Here is a 21,670-nt window from a genome sequence, read left to right on the forward strand (position 1 = left end):
GTCTGGTTTTTGTTACCGCAAAGTACAGCTACAGTTTCCTTAGTGTGAACAGATAAGCACCGCATCTGAACTGAAGTTGCGGAACGTCTAAACAGAAGGCTCTGTGGCACTTTTCTTACCAAAAACTTGTTACGCTTGGCAATCCCCGCTGTGTCCCAGTCAAATGTTCTCTTAGCCATATTAGGTTATATGGAAAGAAGCCAGCGCTGTGGCCGGTGTGTGAGCAGGTCCAATGCACTCAGGCAGGTTTTAAAAGGAATAGAGACAAATGTGGCCCAGAGTAGATTTTGAAATATGGCTGGACAGAAAAACAAAATCTCTCCAATCAGAAAAGAGTTAGGAATAGCAGCTGAGACCAAGCTAAGTTGTAAGCTGGAAGGTTATGATATTTGGGATTTGGGTATTTGTGTGTTTCCTATTGAAAGGCAGTATGTATGTATGTATGTATTTTTAACAATGCAAAATATTTATTCCAACTTAGTTATTTTGTGTAGTTTCCCCCTCAACAGACTTGTGATAACCACATCTTTTAAGTCTATAAATAATGTTATCAAAATCTTAAACTTTGAAATCTCAAAAAAATTTCTATTTTAAAATCCACCCTGAGAATCAAGGCTGCAAGAAGAACACATTCTCTATATCCAAATATTTAACAGCTGTACCCAAAAAGAAAAACAACAAAACCACAAATGCTTGGTTAAGGGCAAAAGTTACCCGAGGAGCCAAAAATAAAATGAAGTATCCAAATTACTGGCATTAATTTAATACAATGATAGCCGGCGCCGTGGCTCAATAGGCTAATCCTCCACCTTGCGGCGCCGGCACACCGGGTTCTAGTCCCGGTTGGGGCGCCGGATTCTGTCCCGGTTGCCCCTCTTCCAGGCCAGCTCTCTGCTATGGCCAGGGAGTGCAGTGGAGGATGGCCCAGGTGCTTGGGCCCTGCACCCCATGGGAGACCAGGAAAAGCACCTGGCTCCTGGCTCCTGCCAGGATCAGCGCGGTGCGCCGGCTGCAGCGGCGGCCATTGGAGGGTGAACCAGCGGCAAAAGGAAGACCTTTCTCTCTCTGTCTCTCTCTCTCACTGTCCACTCTGCCTGTCAAAAAAAAAAAAAAAAAAAAAAAAAAAAAAAAAAATTTAATACAATGATAACGTCAGCAGTCACTGTGTCATTGACAATGGTCGCTTCAGCACAGGGTGAGTGCCCCAGGGCTGGTGGTAGAAGCTGTTGCTACAGACCAAGGTCGTCTCTGCATCTCTGCACGGCCCCTCCCACCTGTCCATCATCCCGTATACGCTGGGTGTGTCTGTACACTTTTATTTTAAAAGTCTTTCCCCTCCACCCTGCCCACAGACTCCTTTTTATTAAGCAGATAACATGGAAGAACAACAAAAGCTGAACAAGCCAATCACTTTCTCTTTGGGTTACGGTAGTTTTTCTTGTGCCTGAAGAATTCAGTAACAACCTAAGGAAAAGAATGATTTCTCTTGTAAACGCACAAGCTGAGCTTGTTGGGTCGGGTATGGCTGTGAGAATTTTATAGGGCTACTTCCAGGCGCCGTCGTCTGATGTTTCACTGCTGCTGGTTTCCACGTCTGAGTCCTCAAACTCTGCTTTGCCGGTGCTTCTCCTGGGGGGAGAGCAGTCAGCCTTCAGTCTTCGGAACTCACTCTTCCTGTCGGTGGTTCGTTCGGTGGATCAACTTGGTCAGAGGAGAGGCGCGGACCTCAATGGGAGGGGTGGGGCTGGAGGGACTCTGTTAGGGAGAGTTGAGAGCTGCAGCACCAGCCAGTACCACTGGCTTAGTCAGAGACTGGACTGCGAAAAGCAGATTCCCAGCTAGAGGAATGGGATCCTGATTTGTGTTCCATTCCGCTAGCTTTCCATGCATTGGGCTTAGGAACCAACTTCTTCTTCTTCTTCTTCTTCTTTTTTTTTTTTTTTGGACAGGCAGACCTAGACAGTGAGAGAGAGAGACAGAAAAAGATCTTCCTTCCGTTGGTTCACCCCCAAAATGGCCGCCACAGACGGTGTGCTGCGGCCGGTGCACTGGTCTCCCATGGGGTGCAGGGCCCAAGACTTGGGCCATCCTCCACTGCCTTCCAGGGCCACAGCAGAGAGCTGGACTGGAAGAGGAGCAATCGGGACAGAATCCGCCGCCCCAACCGGGACTAGAACCCGGGGTGCCGGCGCCACAGGCGGAGGATTAGCCTAGTGAGCCGCGGTGCCAGTCAGGAACCAACTTCTTGCAGACACTTGGAACCATGGCTGATGCTTTGTTCCCATTTGCATAGTAAGATTCCGATTAGGTGAACGCAGAGAGAGGGCAGCAACAGGCTCCTCTCTGGAAATGTTTTCTGAAGTCGGCTAACATCTTGGAAGGCTGCTTGGCACCAGGTGGGTTTTCCCACACTCCAGAAAGGGTCCCCGTAGGTCTGCATGGCTGATTCTGTTTGCCAGCTTCTGGATTCAAAGAAGGAAAATCTTCCCTTCAGATCGTAATGTTTCCACCTTGTCTTCTTTCTTTCCTTCCCTACTCTCTGTTGGAGGCTTTCCCTGAAAGGCACAGCCTCTCCGGGTTGTGCAGGCTGGCGTTGCAGGGTCTACGGGTCCCTGCTCCACTCTACGACACCACCTCACAGCGTCGTGATAACCTTGGGAAGAGCCATGCCAACCAGATGTGCTCCCTGTGGTTCCAGCGTATGCTCCTTTAGAGACACCAGAGTCCACAGAATCAGGGCGGAACAGGGAGGGCTGGGGCAGGAGTCTAGTCCAGACGGATCCATCGTTTAAAAAGCCATCACGGCCGGCACCGCGGCTCACTAGGCTAATCCTCCACCTAGTGGCGCCAGCACACCGGGTTCTAGTCCCAGTCGGGGCGCCGGATTCTGTCCCGGTTGCCCCTCTTCCAGTCCAGCTCTCTGCTGTGGCCCGGGAGTACAGTGGAGGATGGCCCAAGTCCTTGGGCCCTGCACCCCATGGGAGACCAGGAGAAGCACCTGGCTCCTGCCATTGGATCAGCGCGGTGTGCTGGCTGCAGCGCACCGGCCGCGGCGGCCATTGGAAGGTGAACCAACGGCAAAAAGGAAGACTTTTCTCTCTGTCTCTCTCTCTCACTGTCCACTCTGCATGTCAGAAAAATAAATAAATAAAAATAAAAAGCCATCAGAGGAATCGCGTGGCTGGCGGCTTACTCCAAATCTACTTTCTCCTCGGAGAGGATGTTCTCTGGGTTTTTCAAAGGTGGCTGTGGGTGGTGTAGCTGACTGCGCTGTTGCGAAATTGAGCCAAGCAGGAACAAAGTCGTGCTGAGCCATTTAGGTCCAGTGTCTCTTTTTAGCAAGGGGAGGCATCCAACCTCACGGCCGGGATCCCAGAGTGCAACCTCTGTGGTCTTGTTTCCCCGAACTCCTTGAGTCTGCCAGCGGGATCTCCCATGAGGTTTTCTGGTGAAAAAGGGGCTTAAGTAGCCTGGCCAGCAGCACGCCTTGTGATGACACTGAGAAAAAGCCAGGCTTGGCGTGGATCGCTCTCAGCGCCCCCATTGCTCATCTTACACTGTCTTGTTTCTGACAGGAGGGGAACATAAAAAGTATTTGTTACATTTAAAAAGGGGGGGAGGGGAAAGAGCTATGCCTACGTTCATCTCATTCAACTTCCTTGAGTAATGGCACTATGACATCGCTTAAATAGGTAATACCCGGGCATTTGCACAGTGCGCGCAAACACCGTTCATAACAAGGTCATAGCTAGAGACAGGTAGGCTCATGTGTGTGGGCAAACACTGTTAAGGTGATAAATGAAAAACAAAACATGAAAGCACTACAAAGGTTCTTCTGAGTAGTCAACCCCAGTGGCCAAACACCCACATGACAAAGCCCCCAAAACACAACTCTGGTTATCCTCACCCAACTACTAAACATTGTGCAGAGATGTATTTAGGATTGTCTTAAGGACATAAGAAATCTTGTTTATGAAATTAAAAAAAAATCAGACAGGAAGTTGATATGCTTTTCCCTCCACGGAATAACAGTTTTCAAGGCAAATTTCTTGGTATAAAGCTCTTAAATGTATATTCTATTTCTTTGGTCTTCATAAAGTCTGAGCACAGTTCAGACAAGTAGAAAGAGAGGAGTAAAGGATAGTCAAGGAGAAAGACAGCTACCAAATGAGGCTTGCTTCTCTTCCTCGTTCTATACTTTACTTGCTCTGTTCTTTCCTCCAAAACGAATCCAGCTACTGGAAGGTGATTCGAGGAATCGCTTTTTATGTTGGATCCATTTCAGCCATCAAAAAGCCCACACAAACCCACCACTCTTCCCAAACTCTGAGGGCACATTCTCCCAGTTTGGAATCCTGGAATGGAGAGGCAAAGACGATCGGCAGTATCAATTGATTCAAAGCTCAGCCAACCTTAGCACCGATATGGGGCATGAAATCAGAACGAAACTTAGACAATGACCCCAGGACTCTCCACTCTTGTTCTTATTGGTCTGTCTGGTTAGAAGACTAGCCTTTGGTGGGGTTGGGGGGAGTGTTGGGGCCAAGCAGGCTGAGTCGCTGCTCAGGTAGCTCTCATCAGAGTGTATAGGTCAAGTTCCAGCTAGTCTTCTTCCCATCTAGCTTCCTACTAACACATCCAAGGGTGAACCCAAGTACTTGAGTTCCTGCCACCCACCTGGGAGATCCTAATGCATTTCCTGGGTCCTGGGCTGGGTTTGGTCTACCTATAGCATTTGGGGAATGAAACAGTGGTTAGAGGATCTCTCTCTCACCTTCGAATAAAACATAAATAAATAAATCTTTTGAAAATAAAGAACATGAGCATCTGAGCTCTGGATCTATACGATTCTGAATAATTCTGGACACTGGACTTGACTTCATTTCTTGTCGAATGAAGGTGACATGCTATCTATTTTACAGAGTGTTTATGAGAATCAAATGAGATAATGCATGATTCAACTGTTACAATGGGATGTATATTTACATGCCTTCCATATGTTTGCTTTCAAACTACAACTTTTGGAGTAAAGTTGTAGCAGCAAATAAAAGAACTTTTAGTTCTTCTGCAGGTTTCTTTGGCGCAGGTATCTCCTCTTCACCCAGACTTACTGTATTCTGCTTTGACAACAAATATTCATCCACATATTCATTTACCTATTCAGTGTATCGAGCACTTAGCAAGTGCTAAGATCATAATATCCTCTTTGCAAATGGATAAACTCATAAAGCCTTCTTATCCTTAGACACATTTTGGAAATATTTTTGAGTTTGTTGATCACTCATTCATTCCATATATGTTTGTTAAGTGACTGCTACATGGCAGCCAACCACAAAGCTCTGAGGAATCAGTAGAAAACCAGACAGATAAGTCCTCATGGAGCTTTCCCTATCAGGGGAAAGCTGAGTATTAAATAAGTACCCAAATATAAATATCGTTAGGAACTGTGGTTAGCCATGAGGATAAATAATAGAGACCTATAAAAGAAAACATGAGGGTAAAAATTTCAAAAATCGGTATGTCTAATGCAGCAATTTCTAATTTACTTTATCTTGGCAACCAATGGAAAGGATCCTTGAAACCATCATCATCTGTCTTGTCACTGTGCTCTAACCCCAAATCAGTACATGCAGGGAACTGCAATTGCCACTCCAACTTTGACCCTGTGGGTTTAAGGAAAGAGAGAAATTATTCAAGTAAAAAGTATAGGAGTGTTATTAGGTAGGGGTGTGGAAGTCGTTTGAGACTTAGAGAACAGCATGCCCCAGGCTCCATGACCTCAAAGAGTTGAACCCATGCACAATATTGGAAGAAATGCAATGCAGGGGAATCACGAGAGAGAACAGCACAAGAGGAAGCTGGAGAGGTAGGCGGAGCCAGATCACACACTTGCTGTTGTAGCTCCTGGGGGCAACCTGGGTCTGCATGCTGGGTGCACTGTGCGGCTACTGAAATGTTTTGAGCAGGTGATTGTTTAGAGACCCCCCAGAAGATTGGAACAGAGAGCCAACCCTTGGGAGGCTCAGGGCATGGGCTAGATGACAGGATGGTGTCTTGGATTAGAGCCACAGCGAACGTCATGAAGATAAAGGGACCATTTTGAGAAAGTGTCTGCAGGGGGAATCATGTGGACTTGGGAGTTCACGAATATGGGGTGGGTGGGATGGATGGGGAGAAGAAGGAAGTCTTGGAGTGACTGCCAGGTCTGAAGCTTCAGGAGCCCAGTGAGTGCTGATGGCATTTGCTGAAACAGGAAAACAAAATTTGGAGAGCATAGACTGTGTTCAATTTGATTTTGTTTGCTGAAAGAAAAGGGAGCAGTGCTGGAAGTTTTCATCTGTTGTAGGGAAGGAACAGAAGTACAAAATAACCCGCATCTTCGGAATGCTTGCCGTCCAAATGTCAGCGCCGTGGCTGGGGTTTCCTGAGCAGGTTTTCCCAGCCCTCCGGAGGGTCTGCTTTGATGCCGAGAGGCGTCTCACTCCGAGGATGCAACACTCCTCTCCTTTCCTCCATGTGTGTCCCTCTAGAAGGTACTTCCAGAAGTACATGAAGATAGAATCAAAAGATGAGTTAGGGTAGGGGTAGTTGCAAGTGTGATGCAGTGGAGAAGCCGCCACTTGGGACACCTGCATCCCACACAGGGTGCAGGGTTTGAGTCCTGGCTCCTCTCTGATTCCAGCTTCCTGCTAATGCTCACCCCGGGAAGGCAGCAGGTGATGGCTTAAGTAGTTGGGTCCCTGCCACCCACATGGGAGACTTGGATTGAATTTCAGGCTCCTGGCTTTGGCCTGATGCACTCCTGGCTGTTACAGGCATTTAGGGAATGAATCAGCAGTTGGAAGATCTTTCTTTGTCTGTCTGCCTCAGTTTCTATTTCTTTCAAATAAGATGAAAGCAATTTATTTAATTAAACAAGTTTATTTTGGTGCAAAAAAACATTAAAATCCACATATAAAAGCTCTCATAAAATGGTTCATGGAAAATGTATAAAAAAGCTATGCATGGACTTCAGCTTTTTTGTACCAAAACAAAACTACTTTTTAATTCCATTTTCCATGAACTTTTTGAAGTACTCTCATATGATGTGCTTGATTTTACTAATTTAACTTAGTATACCTTTAATTAGTTCATTTATCAAGATTCAAGTTGGTCAATGTTAAAAATCAGGCTTTTAAGACAACTTGGTCCCCTCTGGGAGCTTCTGTCATCTTGAGCGTGAGCGGATGATCTTGGAAGTCTTTGCCATTTTGTCTTCCTGCTATTTGCTATAATTCAATGATGAGTATTTTGGTGTCATTGCAATAATGTTCCTGTTTCTTCAGATGGTTCTTTGGAACTGTAATCGGTTTCATTCCCCCTGAGAGTCACGGATGGAACCCTAAGCCCTCTATGTTACTCAGCAATTAGAAGTAATGAGATCTAGAGTTAACAGTGCCATGGCAGCATTACTTATCATAGCCTGGACTTGAACTCGCGATGCTGCAGGATGGTGGAGTGATGGCGTGGATGGTAGAGTCGTGAATCAAGTGAAAGGGTGGCATAGAGAAAATGTGTGTGATGATGAGAGAAAAGCTTGAGTGTGTAACATGTTAAATCTGCTTTTAAAACACAGTCATTGGCTGGTGCCGCAGCTCACTTGGCTAATCCTCTGCCTGCAGTGCCGGCACCCTGGGTTCTAGTCCCAGTTGCTGTGGCCCGGGAAGGCAGTGGAGGATGGCCCAAGTGCTTGGGCCTTGCACCTGCATGGGAGACCAGGAGAAGTACCTGGCTCCTGGCTTCATATGGGCGCAGCGTGCCAGCCGCAACGCACCAGCTGTGGTGGCCATTTGGGGGGTGAACCAACGGAAGGAAGACCTTTCTCTCTGTCTCTCTCTCTCACTGTCTAACTCTGCCTGTCAAAAACAAAAACAAAACAAAAACAAAAACAAAAAAAAACAAAAAAACAGTCATTTGTGTCTGCTGAGGAAGTACTCGAGGGAAATATATTGAAACTTTAAGCTTAGGTGGGAGGAATCAAAAGAGACTTTACAGCTGTATCCTAGGTATATTGTTGTGTTTCCTAAATTTTCTATAATGAAGTCTGTATATTATCTTTCCCAATAACAAATTTTAAACTTACATAGAATTCAGACGTAGGGATGACTTTACAGATTTCACTATTTCTGACCATTTATGATAAAGTGAAATAGAAATGCAATAGCATTTCACTCCATCAATAAAAACGTGTCACGTACCACGCAGGTCACCATGCGACTCTCAAACAGTACAGAAGTGGAGCTCAGGTTCCAGTCTGGAAACCTGTAATGCAGATCATTTTCATTTTCGTCTGAGTTTCTTCTTCTGAGCCATACCAGGAACTGAAAGGACACATAAGGTAGAAGGAAAAACATAACCAAAACATCCTCTGCTTTTTTGCACCACTTACTCATCAGTTAAATTCTGATTAAATTCAGTGTTTTCCTTGTCAGCTCCTCTCCATGGCTCTGCTGGTGTATTTCACATAATGTATGTACCACTCTCTGCAAGCTTCCAGGATGGCGCTGGAGAGTGAGCAGAGTGGTTTTAAGTTAGTCATCGTCATTTGTTGTTCATCCTTTGGTAGTAATCTGTCCCAATCCCGTTTTTATGTTTCACATATACCCAAAAATCACTGTCTCGTCTCTGGAAAGTATATTTTAGAACTTTTCCTTATAAAACTGCGAGACACGTTTCACAGTTCTGGGTGGCAGTTCTGTGCAGGCTGTAATTGAGGCCGGAGTTGTCACTTCAGTGGAGACAGAGCGCTGCCCAGCCATTGTTTGGTGGCAATGGCCAAAGTTGTTACTGAATTAATTTATCGTCTTCCTTTAATTCCATCAATTCAGTCACAAATGCTGGACCTAATGAGGCTTCTGTTGGTATTCTGTTGGCTTTGGAGATGGACTTATTATAAGGATGTTCAATTTAAAAAAGTGCATTAATATGGAAATGGTTTAATGAATTTATCTTTATCTGTATCCATCTCCCACTTCATTAAAAACACACACTTGATTTTTTTTTTATAAAAAGAGAGCAACCTGAGTTTCAGTTTGTGACCATCAGGAATGGAAGTTTGAATAATTATCCACATCACCATCAACCAGCTCATTTCACTGCTAAGGAAAATGTCAGCAGCAAGCTCCAGTGAGATTCTGATGTCCGTCTTTCATCAGTGTGCAGCCTGGCCCTGGGAAGAGGGTGCTGCGTGATGCTGTTTTCATCTAGATTTAGATATGGAAAAGTCTAGGCTGGCGCCGTGGCTCACTAGGCTAATCCTCCGCCTTGCGGCGCCGGCACACCGGGTTCTAGTCCCGGTCGGGGCGCCGGATTCTGTCCCGGTTGCCCCTCTTCCAGGCCAGCTCTCTGCTGTGGCCAGGGAGTGCAGTGGAGGATGGCCCAAGTGCTTGGGCCCTGCACCCCATGGGAGACCAGGATAAGTACCTGGCTCCTGCCATCAGATCAGCGCGGTGCGCCGGCCGCGGCAGCCATTGGAGGGTGTCTCTCTCTCTCACTGTCCACTCTGCCTGTCAAAAAAAAAAAAAAAAAAAGTCTAGAGGCATCGTTTATTTAGTTATCGCATCACTACTGAGAAACTGCCATGTTCTCAAAGCGATGTGAGGCACTGGGGATCTAACAATTAACCTGATATAAATTGTTTAATATTTGTTTTCCCACGAGAGTGTTAGCTCTGTGAGGGCAGGGCTTTTGCCTTTCCCCTTCTCTGCTGTAACCTTAGCAACTTCCATTTAATAACTGGACATAGAATCCCAAGCTGGACTGACTTTTTGGCTCATGGGACAGGAAGAGTCTGCAGAAAATGACCCTAGATGAGGAATGATATTCTGAAAAAAGACCCGCTTAGAGGAATGCATCTAATGAAATCTTCCATTTAAGAAAGATGCCTAGAATACAATGGAAGGAGAGGCAGGTTTACAGGGATATTTTTGAATATGTCCTAATATTTTAAAAAGTAAATTACATGAAATCCTGCGTTTCTGATGACTCATCTCCTTAGTTAGAGCACTGTGATTGGGGTTCCACATGGAGAGCCCCGTGGAGGTCCCCCATAGCTTGAGAGAGATCTAGTGTGATCTTCACTACTCTGAGGTTAAGCCTCATAAAGTGCTCATCGTGTGTTATGTGCTCCTGCTATGGGATCACTAAAAAAAAACTGGCCAAACTGTAAGGGCCACAGAGAAACAATTAGCCTGTGATAGCAGTTAGGAATCAAGCGGCACAGGGATTCGATGTTTGAAAACAGATGTAGTGAGTGACTTGCCCCAAAATACAAAATAACCGGCTCCTGCGAGATTGGTTGGTTGTTGAGTGACCCAACAGAGGCAGGACGGTGTTCTGCAGAGGGCAGATTTGGGGGCCCGGCTCTTCCCACCGTTAGCTGAGAAGCCCTGGGTAAGCCACTTAACCTTTCTAGGCCTTTTTAGGCCCAATTTTATAAGATGTTACCAACAATACTTGTCAAACCATTTGAGAAAAGGAATGTGACAGCTCTGTTTACTATCAAAGCACTGTTTATTTGTATTCCTAACCGGTTTGTGATACCACTAGTCACTTGGAAATCAGCCCACCAATGGCTGACCTCATTGATGATAGAAACATAATTGCCCTGTGACCAACCCACTCCATCCCTACCAAGCATTCCAGACATTTCAGCCCAGGAACGAGGTCCATGGGAAAAAGTCAAAAGGAAACTGATCAGAGGAATTCCACTGGCCCTTCCCAGGGCCCTGCGGACAAAATGGTCCCCTGGGCATTGTTTTGTTGTTCTATTTGCTGATGTCCACAGCTTCCTAGACACTAGCAGATGGATATCTATGATGATGAACGGGCAGAGTGCAAGTGATGCCTAACCGATTTCTAGTGCAGGGGTCTCTGTATCTCAGCCACGGGACTACAGCTTGCACTGGCTTCTCTTTCAGTCATGCAACTAGATGAAGCCCAGATGCAGAGTCATCATATCTACTAGTGAATTGTTTAGGGGCCACACACACTGCTGGTTGGCCTTTTGTTACATGTGTAGAACAAGGTGATCCCAACTTGTGATCTGAGCTCTGTGTCCTACTGCTGTCCAGAAGCCTTATGACCGTGTTTTCTGGTTGCGACCGACTGAGCTCAAAGCTTGGGTTAGGTCTTAGTGTACAATTCTGTGTTGAAGGAGAGGGTGGGTGGTGCCAATTGCTTGCAAGGTGAAGAAGCCCAAGGGTACCATTCTGCATTGTTTTTCTTTTTTTTTTTCCCTTGTATTAAGCAATAAGCCATAAAAGAACTATAATATATGGCCCTGTCCTTGGACACTTAAATCTCAATCGACGGCATAAAGTAACACTATCAGAAGATTTAAGAATATTTTGATCACACAAGAACATATTCCACAATAGGAACACGGTAATCAACTCACTAAGGCTTCCCTGAATTGAAAAGCTCTGCTGACACGTAGGCTCAGTTAGAAAGGACTGCGTCAGGATACCCTGGTGTGTCTCTCTGCATATCCCAAACTCCTAAGTACCAGCCTCACGGATGAGAATGTCCAGATTAACTGAGTCTCGGAGCAACTGTGGTTCAGTTTAGCTACATCGCTAAAAGACTGTACCTATGCTGTGTGCCCGAGGCTGTGCTAAATTCACAGGCGAAAGAGGAATGATGCTTAGCCGATTTCCCATCCCTCCTGCCTATCACATCTCCTCCTCCTTGCCTTTTCGGTGATGGGGATTTTAAGTGTTGCAGCTGCTTCTCGCTCCATCATTCTGTTTGCTTAGGAAGGCACACAGGTATTGGAAGACCAAGAAGACCAGAACCCTGACAATTGTAACAGAGTAACAGGTGCCTTGCAGGCAGGGCGAGAAGCATCCGCACTTCTTAATAGTGACCATGATAATAATGGTCCTGGTGATGATGGTGATGAAGATGATGGCGATGATGACGGCGATGCTGATGATAAGAGAAACAACTGCCCCTGTGCCTCCACAACCTTTGGAGTTCTTGACATCCACACAATGTCTTTCTTGACATGTGGGTCCTACAACAAATTCCAGCTACAGGTATACCATGACTCAGTGTAGAAAAATATTCTATTCCCCTCCCCACCCCCTGAGGAGTCCATGGCTCATATATTCGTAGCTATGGGAAGCTTATCAAACACTGACATCAGCAACTTTCCCATGAGAAATCCAGAAATTCCATAAGTCCATAAATGACTCTCTCTCTCTTACTGGCTTCAGACAAGTAGAGAACTTTTCATAAAGCTTAAAAATAAACCTCTGACTTGCGCCCTGTTGTGGAGACATTCTTATTCATTCCCTGATCAGAAATTAGCTTGCCCTCGTTCTTTTATGAACAATTGAAAGATCGTGTCCGATGCAAAAGCAGCACAGATGATTCTTAATGAAATGATTGCCCAAGAGAGAAACGGGAGAGGCTGTCTCAGGACAGCCAAGCTCTGATGTGACCTTGCTCTGTTCTAGAAAGGAATAGTTTCTTCTTCTTTCTTGCACAAAATTGGCTCCTCTGAGAACATACAGCTAAGCTGGGCACAGCTTTTGTGTTCTCTGATATTTTAAGAATGCAGCCAAATATCTCCACCTAGCATTGCTGCTCCTGGACACCTGATGGTGCAGAAATAAGCGAAGGTTTGAGCCAGGCCACTTTCTAGATGCACAATCTCAAAGAAAGAGGAAGAGAAGGCCGGCGCCGCGGCTCACTAGGCTAATCCTCCACCTTGCGGTGCTGGCACCCCGGGTTCTAGTCCTGGTCGGGGCGCCAGATTCTGTCCCGGTTGCCCCTCTTCCAGGCCAGCTCTCTGCTGAGGCCTGGGAGTGTGGTGGAGGATGGCCCAAGTGCTTGGGCCCTGCACCCCATGGGAGACCAGGAGAAGCACCTGGCTCCTGGCTCCTGCCATCGGATCAGCGCGGTGCGCCAGCCGCAGCGCGCCGGCAGCGGCGGCCATTGGAGGGTGAACCAACGGCAAAAGGAAGACCTTTCTCTCTGTCTCTCTCTCTCACTATCCACTCTGCCTGTCAAAAAAATAAATAAATAAATGAAAATAGAAAAAATAAAAATAAGAAAGAGGAAGAGAACAGAGCTAGTGCTGGGGCGTGGGGGAACGTTTAGAGTGTGCTAGGCTCAGTACTGGATGCTTTGTATGTTACCTCATTCATTCACTCATTCACTCATTCACTCATTCACTCATTCACCCAAGAACATTTTCTGAGATACATGTTTCATGGTAGGGAATATGCTGAATGCTTGCGATAGAATTGTTGGTGAGACCGTGCCCTTGTTACAAAGGGACCCATGGTCATACAGCAGCATCCACTGTGGCAACCCCTGGAGAGGCATGAGCAAAACACAGCAAGGCTCAGAGAGGGAAAACCCTTCAATGAACTTATTATTACCCTCACGTTAAAATTGCAATAATTGGGGCCAGCGCTGTGGGGTAGCGGGTAAAGCCACTGCCTGCAGTGTCTGCATCCCATATGGGCGCTTGTTCAAGACCCGGCAGCTCCACTTCCAATCCAACTTTCTGCTATGGCCTGGGAAAGCAGTGGAAGATGGCCTAAGTCCTTGGACCCCTGCACCTGCATGGGAGACCCAGAAGCAGCTCCTAACTTCAGATAGGCACAGCTCCAGATGTTGCAGCCTACAGATGGAAAATCTGAACCAACAGATGGAAATATCTCTCTTTCTCTCTGCCTCTCTGTAACTCTGCCTTTCAAATAAATAAATAAATAAATATTTTAAAAATTAAAATTCCAATAACTGATAGCCAGAAAAGAATGTCCCTAAGATCTTACCTCTAGGGAGTGTGAAATTCTGTATGACCCCACAGCCTGTCTTCACCCACCACCCACAGTGCTTTCAAGGGAAAGACCTCTGTCTGATCCAACTGAATGATTTAGAGCTTTGTGATCCAGTATGACTGTTGCAGAATACCAGAAGAATGCTCGCTTTCGCGGAATAACTGACTTTTTCTTTAATTCATAAACATAATCCTTAAGGCCAGTGCTGCGGCGTAGTGAGTTAAGCCAGCGGCTCCAGCATCCCATATGGATGCCCATTCTTATCCAGGCTGCTCTGATCCCATCCAGCTCTCTGCTTATGGGCCTGGGAAAGCAACAGAGGGTGGACCAAGTGCTTGGGCCCCTGTACCTACGTGGGAGACCTGGAAGAAGCTCCACTCCTGGCTTCGGTCTGGCCCAGCCCTGGCCCTTGTAGCCATTTGGGGAGTGAACCTTTGGTTGGAAGATCTCTCTCTCTCTGCCTCTCCCTGTCTCTGTAACTCTGCCTTTCAAATACATAAATCTTTAGTTTGATTTTATTTTTTTTATTTTTTATTTTTTTGACAGGCAGAGTGGACAGTGAGAGAGAGAGACAGAGAGAAAGGTCTTCCTTTTTGCCGTTGGTTCACCCTCCAATGGCCGCCGTGGCCGGCGCACCGCGCTGATCCGATGGCAGGAGCCAGGTGCTTATCCTGGTCTCCCATGGGGTGCAGGGCCCAAGCACTTGGGCCATCCTCCACTGCACTCCCTGGCCACAGCAGAGAGCTGGCCTGGAAGAGGGGCAACCGGGACAGAATCCGGCGCCCCGACCCGGACTAGAACCCGGGGTGCTGGAGCCGCAGGTGGAGGATTAGCCTAGTGAGCCACGGTGCCGGCCTACATAAATAAATCTTAAAAAAAAAAATCATCCTCAGTTTTTCCACCCTATTGGTCAGTTTGGTAGCTAAATTCCTAACATATTATGCTATTTTTAAAAAGATTTATTTTTTTATTTGAAAGGCAGAGTTACAGAGAGGCAAAGAGAGAAGGGTCTTCCATCTGTCGGTTCACTCCCAAGATGGCTGCAACAGCCAGAGCTGCACCTATCTGAAGCCAGGAGCCAGGAGCTTCTTCCGGGTCTCCCACATGGGTGCAGGGGCCCAAGGACTTGGGCCATCTTCCACTGCTTTCCCAGGCCATAGCAGAGAGCTGGATCAGAAGTGGAACAGCCAGGATTTGAACCAGCGATCATGTGGGATGCTGGCATGGAGGCAGCAGCTTTACCCACTCTACCACAGCGCCAGCCCCATATTATCCTGTTAATACACTGAATATAGATGTGTATACAAATATCTGTAGCTGTTTCCATAAAAATAAGTCCATAGTGACCTAAAAATGCATTCCATGAAAATCAAGAGATTCTCACGCAAGCATAAAATTGCACACTGAAACACGAGTGTACTGTAAACAAATTCTCCTGAAACAAAAACAAACATTTAAATGGAAACACAGCAAGGCACAAAGCACAAAGCACACCTTGTTTAAGGCATTGACGCCCCGAGGAGCTGCTAGAGACAGGTAGGGGAAGGTGGGCCGGGGACCACGAATAAGAGAAGCAGTGGAGAGTAACAGAGGGGGTGAGAGAGACCGAAGTCTGTGGCACCTCAGGATGATAAGCAGTCCCTGTATTTGAATCGCTTCAGCATGGGCCACTTGCAAAAACAGTCAATATTTCCATTCCGAGATAGCGTAAGTCAAAACATACGTGCGGAAAGTTCACCAAGTCAGTGGTAAATACTGCGTGTTGACTTTTAATTTAGAAATAACTGGCCAAATCCCAGCCTTGCTGACTGCCATCTTTCCCTCGCAGAGTACATTGATTTGAATTGCCTTATTGATTTCTTTCATTGGTATTATCTTATTTTCCTGCTGGCGCAATGTATGATCGGAGACGCAGAACCATCGTGGTTCTGTACATTTTGAGCTCATGAATGCCCTTTCGTTGTCATCTTTCCAGGTTGATTCTTCATCTTTTTTCTATTGTGTGCTCTATAAATAGGATGTTTAATTTTTTAATATCTATTTATCTGACAAGTAGAGAGACAGAGAGAGGGAAACAGAGATCTGGTTCAGTCCCCAAATGCCTGAAACGAGTAATGACTGGGCCAGGCCAAAACCAGGTGCCCAGACCTTAATCCAGGCCTCCCATGTGGGGAGCAGGGGCCCAAATACTTGAGACATCACCTGATGCCTCCCAGGGTGCACAGTAGTAGACAGCTAGAATCGGAAACAGAACCAGAGTTCTACCGCAGGCACCCACTATGGGATCCGGGCATCCCAAGCAGTATCTTGCCCACTGCACAAAATCCCTCTGTTCGTATAAATATTCTTTTTTTAAGTTCATTTTTTAAAGATTCATTTATGTATTTGAGAGGCAGAGTCACAGACAGAGGGAAGGAGAGAGAGAGAAATGTCTTCCATCTGCTGATTCACTCCCCAAGTGGCTGCAACGGCCAGAGCTGGGCCTAACGAAGCCAGGAGCTTCTTCCAGGTCTCCCATGTGGAAGCAGGGGACCAAACACCCGAACCATCGTCCACTGTTTTCCCAGGCCATAAGCAGACAGCTGGATCAGAAGAGGAGCAGCCAGGACACAAACTGGTGCCCATAAGGGATGCCAGCGCCTTAGGAGGAGGCCTAACCCACTATGTCACAGCACCAGCCCCATAAATGCTCTTTTAATGAAGTGTAACAAACAGAAGGGAACACAAACTGCAATTTCACAGCGTGATGAATTTTCACGGAATGAGTAGAGCCGTGGTATCAGCATCCAGAATCTTCCTAGCGCCCCGAGAGCCTGCCTCATACCCCTGCAGAGGGCGCTGTGCCAAGCACCATCACAGGCCCCGGGATAATCATTATTTCGATTTCCAACAACAAGTATTTGTCGTGTCTGCGTTTGAATTTTAAGTTTGTGGAATCCAATAGTAATTTTTTGGTGTCTTCTTTAAAAAAAAAAAAAAGATGGTTTTTTTAATGGGTACCAGAGGTATGGTTACAATTACGTAGTCCAACACAAAAATCCATGGGCGATCTCGGTGTCTTCTTTAACATTGTGAGTTTGATTGCCTAGGAAAAACCTGTATCCTTGTAAATGCCATACATTGTTTCATTGCCTACCACACCTTAGCCATTCCGCCACTGACATGGAGGTGATTTTGCAGTTTGTGGCTATTACAAATAGTGCTGCTCTTGGCACTCTAGGGCGTGTCTCCTGATGAATACGTACATGGAGCCCTGTGTGTGCATGCCTAAGAGTGAGATTTCTTCATCACGAGATACTCAGATACTCAGTGTTGGTACATACTGCCAAATATTTTTCCCAACGGATTTTGTCAATCTACATTTGCACAACAGTGCATGGAATTCCAGTTCTTCACCAACATGTTCAATTATTGGACTTTTAGATTTCAGTTATTCTAGGAGTGTGTTGTTTTAGTTCATTAGGGTTTTATTTTGAATTTTTTGCATGACTAAACACTTGTTCATATCTTATTGGTCATTTTAATATCCTCCTTTGTGAAGTACCTGTTGAAATGTTAAACTACTTTCCTGTTGAATTATCTGTCATTTTGTAATTGACTTGCGAAGATTCTTTTCTATTCTAGATGGACATTCGTTGTCAGATACATGCTTTGCTCATTCTTTTTTCTCAAACTCTGGCTTCACCTTTCTGTCTTTTCATGGTTGAATTACCTGCCATTTTCATATTGATTTGTAAAAAACTCTTTATATATTCTATATACACATTCTTTTTTTTTAAGATTTATTTATTTGACAGGCACAGTTGAAGACAGGGGAAGAGAAAGAAAGAGAGATTGAGTGATATGTCCCATAAACTGGTTCACTCCCCAAATTGTTGCAACAGCTGAGGCTGGACAAGGCACCTTGGTTGAAGCCAGGAACTCTATCTGGGTCTCCTATGTGGGTGGCAGGGGCCCAGGTGCTTGGGCCATCTTCCACTAACTTCCCAGGGCCGTTAGCAGGGAGCTGGATCAGAAATGGAGCAGCTGGTACATACGGAAGGCTGGTGTTGCAGGTGGTGGCTTAACCAACTGCTTCTGTAGCAGCTCTCTGATGCCTTCCAAAAGATTTGGGGTTTTCTGTTTTTCAATGTCACCCATATTTTCTGGGTGTTCTGAGCTACGGAATTGGACTGCCACAAGCTAGTGGATTATATGCAGTTAGCTAGCTGACTCAGTCAATCTGCATTCAATGTACTCATTGAGAGACCCCTCCCAAATATTTCTTTTTATGGATGTCAAAAAGGCAAGAGAAAATGTCATTGGCAGCTCTGACTACTCTATGTGTTCAGTCGTGGAAAGAACTTTAGAGTCAAATGAATCGGGGTTTGCCTTCCAACTCGGCCATTTATCAACTGTTTGCCAGTGAACCTGAATCTGTTTCCCTACTCCCAAATGGAGATAATAAAGACAACTAGTTCACAGTTTTCTTAGGAAGAGTAAATGAGTTAACAGGTAGCAAGTATCTTGCACACAGTAGGCATCCTGTAAAATACAGATATTACGATGTGATGTATTATCATGTCTCCTAGAGCTACAAAATACACTCAGCTCTTAGACATGAAGAAGCAGCAATGTACATGGGCAGCACTTAAAGGAAAACTTCTCAGAGTGGGCATTTGGTGCTATGATTGAGTCACTGCCTGGGACCTTAACGGCTGGTTCAAGCCCTTGTGACTCTGCTTCCAATCCGTCTTCCTGCTAATGTGCACCCAGGAGACAGCCGATGGCGGCTCAAGTATTTGGGTCCCAGCCACCCACAGGAGACTCAGAGGCTCCTGATTTCAGCCTGGCCCAACCTCAGCTGTTGCAACAATTTGGGGAGGGAACCAGTGGATGGGAGATAACGCTTATGCTCTCTCTCTCTCTCTCTCTCTCTCTCCCCCTGTGTGTCTGCCTGTCTTTTTAAATAAAATGAAAATAAATTTTTTTTTAAAAACAAGACACTTCTCTGAATATCCAACAGTGTGAGCTGCTGGAAAGTAGCATCTCAGCAAACTTGCTTTAGTCTGTGCTGAGGTCATTCACAGATACCGAGACATGCACACTAATTTTCCCTAAAGAGTGTGCATTTACACACAACCATCCGAGTGGAGAGGATCTTAAAAAATGGGCTCCAAATGCTTCATGTTACAAATGCAGAATTGAGAGGCCAAGAGTGGTTAAACGACTTCTTCAAGGTCAGCGCACTCATTGCTACTTATTTAAATGACCCAATTTCCTAAGATTACTTGCTTTCTCCATTCTAACATATCACTAGGTCCCATTTTCAACAATAAATGAATAACAGAGACAATTATTGATGTTTTATTGTCATTGGCTCTTTCTGACTAAAACCCAAAGATCTATTTTTAAACATTTTTATTTTAATTTCCATCCCCACAAATTATGTGACTTCCTGCCAACTAGGACTGAAATAGCTGTTTCCCATTCCTTTCCCATTCCAGGGAATGTGTCCTGTAGCTTTTCATTCTTCTGCCTGGAATTAAAAGATATTCTGCCTTGTCCTTTAGCACTTAAGGAGTTTGTGAAAACCCATGGCAATCAGCTCTTTTTGAGTTGCCCAAGAGAGAAGGGGAGCAGAAAATATCTGTGCTCCTGGGCGTTGGATGCAAAAGTGGCTGTGCATGTCCTTGGCACTCTCGGGGCAGAGACAGCCACCTGCCCCACCTGCACGTGGCTGCCCTCAAGCTATGTAGTGAAGGTCTTACCTGAGGATCACTTTACGGTGAGACCCTCCGTGACCTCTTCTAATGGACATATGAACCTGACCCCCATACGAACCCAGTAACGTGGAAGAGTTGCATGATCGCACAGCACACAGTCATCTCGGCAAAGTCTCAGGGCAGGGTTCTCCAGGGTTCTGTCCAGAACACCCTTTCATGGGATCTTCACATAGGTGATTCTTTGCCAGAAACATGTTCTCAACCCAGATGTGTCTCTTTAGAGAGACCATCCTCACCACCCAACTCTCTATCACAAACATGCATTGGCTCTACCCAATCTCATGTAAATACCGGGACAGCAGAGTGCTGTTCATCACCACACGCTCTGTCCTGGAGTAGGGCACGCACCCAACAAATGAGTGAATGTGCACAAGTGTCCTTCAACCTCTGGGTAGTGCTGGGCTTGTAATACTGTCTTCGGTGCTTATCGGCTGGGCGAATTTAGGCAGTGGTTTAAGCACTATGAAATTTTCAGTGCTTATCCTAAGGCAAAGAATATCATAGAAGGTTGTTATAGTGATCAAATGAAATAGATATATGCACTGTGCTTGGCATAGAAATCTAGCACTAAAAAAAAAAAATTTGCTAAGTGATAGTTATTATTTCCATATTAAAAGCACAGTATATTATGAAAGGGTCATGGGGATTGTTTGATAGAAATAGTAATGTTGAAAATAGATGTTGAAATCAAGAGGTCCTAATTCAGCCATATAAGGTAAAACTTGAAATTAAATAAGTTATTTTTAATTGGATTTTCCGTTAGCCAGATGTTCAGTTTTGTAAAGGAGCCCTAATTTAATCTTGCAGTGACTCCCTGTTATAATAAGTTATCCCTGAAGGCCCTCAGTTTTCTTCAACCCCTTGATATCCATTTGGAAAACAGCAAAACACTTGCAGTAGGAATTTAAAGTAGGATTTTAACCACTTTGCAAGTAGGTGCTGGCAATGTGTTTCAGCGCTAGTTCTCGCTTCTCGGGCTACTGAATGGCTTTAGCTAGAGGTTTCCTAGGGGCTCTGAGCAATCACTCCTCTTGGAGGGCTTAGAAAGCTGATAGGAGATGAGTTCCTGCTTTCCTTTAATTACTCTCCTTTGTTCCTCTGAACATTTTCCCATGAAAGTCCCTTCTCATGCCTGGGCAATAAATGGCATGTGACCATTGGGCACAAGTTGGCCTGGGGACTGCCCTTCCTGCCATCCTGGGTCTTGTCCTCCCTTATCAAGTGCGGTCCAGACTCAGCTGGGCCTTCGGAGGACTTTGACCGTAGCGTCTGAGCCTGGTCATCCAGAATGGATGTGCTGGGTACTGCCTGGAGAGCTACGGCTTAGAGGGAGCAAGTAGGAGGAATGGTTCGCTCGGGCATCTGTCTGAAGTTGCGAGGTAGGCAATGGTGCAGAAAGCTCTTAAAACAAGGGCTGAGAGCTTCTTCAGTGTTAGACCCTTAATCTGAAAATGGACAGGGAAGAGTACCTGAAGACAAACCCAACTTTGGCTCACTTTTTGCACTCACTTTGTTTTGTCTTTAAAGCTTTCCTAGTTGTGTCTCGCTCTCAAGATAATACACGAACACACGTGGACCCTGCAGACCAAAACAGTTTGGTTTTTTGGCTGATGTTTTTCTTCTGTTTTCCTTTATTCATTTGCAAATTTTAAACATGAGGATCAGAAAAGGGGAATCTAGCCAATTAAATGCGACCCTGCCAGAGAGCTGATATTAACCATAGCATCTCCTCGGCCCCATTATTTAGAATAATTCAAAGTTAATTCTGTAACCGTTGTATTTATTTTCTTTAAAATGTAAATAAATACACAACCACTATTTCTATCTAAGCCTGGTTTCCCCCTTAAAGTCCAAACAACAGTATCTGAGAAAGAAATGCTATTTTAAAATATATAGTCTACGGTGGCTAAATTGATCCCACTTAATCCTGTTTGTATCCTCATTTTATTCCAGACATCATTAAAACATTTCAAGACCGTCAAACCGAATTCCATAAGCATTGGTGATTAACCGGAAGTCTCAGAAGTGGACCTCTGATTGCTTAACTGTGAGTGGTTTGTGTGTTTTTCC

The 21,670-nt window shown here is 45.4% G+C and overlaps 1 protein-coding gene and 1 pseudogene across 11 annotated transcripts in view; one reads left to right on the forward strand and one right to left on the reverse strand.

Annotated features, from left to right (window-relative positions):
• CALD1 (caldesmon 1) overlaps positions 1 to 21,670 on the forward strand; it is a 193,567-nt gene that overhangs the window by 47,139 nt on the left and 124,758 nt on the right. For 9 of the 11 annotated variants that reach the window (XM_051847959.2, XM_051847961.2, XM_051847960.2 and 6 more), the window contains 1 exon segment: positions 21,554 to 21,647. The exons of the other annotated variants lie outside the window; for them this stretch is intronic. The gene's annotated coding sequence lies outside the window, so the exon portion shown is untranslated. 11 annotated transcript variants of the gene reach the window in all.
• On the reverse strand, positions 1,545 to 16,985 carry LOC100341775 (vasculin-like protein 1; annotated as a pseudogene).

This window comes from Oryctolagus cuniculus, chromosome 3 (assembly GCF_964237555.1).
Source record: "Oryctolagus cuniculus chromosome 3, mOryCun1.1, whole genome shotgun sequence".
NCBI classification, from domain to species: domain Eukaryota; kingdom Metazoa; phylum Chordata; class Mammalia; order Lagomorpha; family Leporidae; genus Oryctolagus; species Oryctolagus cuniculus.